This window comes from Lycium ferocissimum, unplaced genomic scaffold, assembly GCF_029784015.1.
Source record: "Lycium ferocissimum isolate CSIRO_LF1 unplaced genomic scaffold, AGI_CSIRO_Lferr_CH_V1 ctg4811, whole genome shotgun sequence".
In the NCBI taxonomy this organism is placed as follows: domain Eukaryota; kingdom Viridiplantae; phylum Streptophyta; class Magnoliopsida; order Solanales; family Solanaceae; genus Lycium; species Lycium ferocissimum.
In genome coordinates, this window is record NW_026725781.1 from 26,235 (window position 1) to 29,722 (window position 3,488).

Here is a 3,488-nt window from a genome sequence, read left to right on the forward strand (position 1 = left end):
TTTGTATGGCTATTATGCTGATTTTCACCAATTTGGGGTTCATGGCAATCTTAGGTTTCTTCCAATTTTTCAATTTTATGAAGAAAAAGGAAGAGCAACACCAGTTTAAGAAATTAGGTTTTTTTTTTCCTTTGTTCAAGATTTAGATCGTTCAAGATTGGAATGGAGGCCTTTTGCGGAAAAATAAATTCGATTGGTTTGATAGGTTTTACAGTGCTCAATGGTGATGATGAAAGTAATAAGGTGCCTTTGGGGGAAATTGTTGAAAGAGATTGTAGAATTTGTCACTTGAGTTTGGTGGATATTGGAGTTGAGTCTGGTGTTGCTATTGAATTGGGATGTTCTTGTAAAGATGATTTGGCTGCTGCACATAAGCATTGTGCTGAAACTTGGTTTAAAATCAAGGGAAATAAGTAAGTAGACTAAAACTTGAATTTTGCTTTTTTATTTTAGTTTTATGGTTGGTGTATTTTGAACTTTTACCGAACCGATTTTTAGGCTTCTTTTAATAAAACCGACGGTTTTTATATAAACTTATAACCGTACCGAATAATTAGGTTGGTTTTTAATTTTATAAAAATAAACCAAAAAAATACCGAACCGAACCGAATAAGTTTATATATGTAAAATATGTTTTATATATTAAATTTATATACAATAAAATATTAAAAATTTCGCCTTTGGTTTGGGATGATGAAAATGACTACAACCGGCAACATAATTAACACCTAAAGTTCCAACTCTGAAACCTATTACATTACTCCTATTGAACTTAAATCCCATTGCACCTAATCCACCCGACGTCAACCATTGCATTGGGTTTTTGTACTTATAATACTGAGCAGACCACATTTGGTGAGCAAAATATTCAAAGGAATGGTCTTTAAGACAAAAAAATATTCAAAGGAATGGTCTTTAAGACAAAAATATATAACTGATTTGTTTTATCTGTCTTAGTTTAGATTGCAAGATGCATTTAACTTTCTTAATCAATTAATCTTAGGCAGCATGTTGACATCGCTAGCTTACTTACATATCTTAGTTTTGTTTACCTTAGTTTTTCATCATATGAGTAAGTATTTGAAAGCAGATGATGGAGCCCTCAAACATTGCAGGTACTGGTTATAGATAGACCTGCAGTTAGAGTATTTAGGCCTCAGCTAGACTTTGCACTTTCACTTTCATTTCTTCTATTTTTTTCTTTTTTCTGGTATCTGGTCTTTGCTGTTTGAGCTTCTGCGAATTTGATCTCGAAAGAAATAGTGTAGAAATACTATCAGTCATGGCTTAGTAACAATTACACAAACTTGAGTTTTAGGAAACTAATCAATCACATCTTCTAACACTGATGCAAGTCTGTTTTTAATCTATCCAAGATTATCTCCCGTCTGTAATCTCAACTATATGGGATGAAAGATTTTGAACGTGAAAATACTTCCAACTTTCTTAATGGTTTCTAATATGGACAAGAAAAATAATAGCATCTCAAAAAGCCTTACTTGCAGTTGCCAGCCATATTTATTTTTGCACATTGTATGATCCTACAATCGCAAATGGTGAAAACTTTGCTATTTAATCAAAAGATTTTCAATTAGATTATGATTTATAATACCGGAAGATCAAATTTACCTTACCTTCAGGTGGTTTGCTCAAAGTTGTGTTCTCAATTAGATCCTCTGACTTTACAATGCCGTAAAGCTCTTTGGTCCTGTAAAGGGTATAAACACTCACTTGAAGTCATTAGATAAAGCAGAGGCAAAGGGCTATGAGAAATATGGAGCATCAGCAACATAACAAAAAAACATGTATGTGTTTTATTAATTATTTTTATTGGTTGACCATGAACTTGATGATTGTAGAATTTGTCACTTGAGTTTGGTGGATATTGGAATTGAGTCTGGACTGGTATAGACAATAGTTTTAATTTATGCATCGAACCCTTGCGTGATAGCTTCAGATTGGGTTAGTGTATCCATTTCCCAAGTCTTTGGCTGCATATTGGTATAGTATGTCCATCTTGATAAATTTAATGTCCACTACACAAGGGAAATAATTGATGGACTGCAGCAGTGTTCGTAATATTCCTCTATCTGCTGTAACAATAATTCCATTGGACATGAGAATTTCTGGTTCTCTTTATTGTGGCATTAGTTAATAGTTACTAATTAAACCTTTGCCATAAATATCTACTCAATTAAGGAAAAAAAGATGTGAGATATATGAACCAGATTGTATTTTAATTGAGTTAGAAGGAAACCACTATTGCCATCTCTTGAAATGAACTTCTCTATTCAAAATTTTATGTGAGACACTTATATGTGGTAAGCCAGTGGAGAACCTACATAATTTCCGCAAGTCCTTTTAGTTCAGTTAGAGGCATCCAAAGCCCCATAAGGTGAAGGATGCCTACTCCTTGCTGAACTTTTGTGATGGTTAAACTACATAACAAATTTCACCTACTGCAAGCATTCACAAATATACTCCTGCTAAGTACCTTATTGGGCAGAATGTTGATAGCTATGACTTCACATCATATTATAGTCATTGTGGCAATGATGACAATTATGGATGTGGTTTTGCCATCATCTGCCCTCTAAACAAGCTGTTAAAAGGGGAAGTTGGCCGAAAGAATAATTTATGAATTTCCACTGGAGGAACTTTATGTTTGTGGTACTTTCCTCCTTTAGGTTGCTAATCTTTCTATTGTGTCTTTCCTTTTAAGATCTTTCACATTAAGAAAGAGTTTGGATGAATATACATTTTAAAAGTTCTTTTATATATTTTAAAATCTGAAACATCATAGTACTAGATGCTTCAAGGCTTATTTCTTGATATCATTTCTTAAATACATGATACTTCCAGGAATACAAGTTTTCTGTGCAAGACACTATGATCTTGGAGTCAAGTATAGGAGTGGAAGCTCGCAAGATTTGGGCTACAGGGCCCCCTATCCTGGTGGGTTTTTGAACACTGCTGCTGAGAATTTTAAGAAACTCTTGTGGGAAGATTCACTGTACCTAAGGCAGAATGAGATTTGCGCCTCTATGTTTCACGGTTAGTGAGGAAGCAGAAACCATGAGAATTATTGAAGTTGGATTCTTCCTTTAATAATCTAACGCGTCATCCCTTTTCAGTGTACTGTTATGATAGACGAGATTTCTAATTCTTGAGTCTTGCAGTAAGGGAAGCTGAACATTTAATTGGGAGATAAAAATGAGGGAGCAACGGGCATGTCATACTGCCTTCAACCATGAAGTAGTGGGAATTTTCAGCTTTCTTATTCAGCCTTGTGCACAGCTATCCAATTATCTTAATTACATTCTGTTGTATTTCATCTTCACACTTCCTGTACAAACTTCTCATGACACTTAAAATGTAGCTATATCCTCCTTTTTGGGTTGAACATATTTTATTAATTGCAGCTCTATGCTTAGTAGCATCCTTCTGTAAATTTCTTCCTTTACAAAAATCATAAGCTATATTATATA

The 3,488-nt window shown here is 34.0% G+C and overlaps 1 long non-coding RNA gene across 1 annotated transcript; it reads left to right on the plus strand.

Moving 5' to 3' along the window:
- The first annotated feature begins 899 nt into the window (after positions 1–899).
- On the plus strand, positions 900–3,488 carry LOC132044563 (uncharacterized). Its single transcript, XR_009412222.1, has 2 exons — positions 900–1,805; positions 2,863–3,488. It is a non-coding gene; the product is annotated as an uncharacterized LOC132044563 (long non-coding RNA).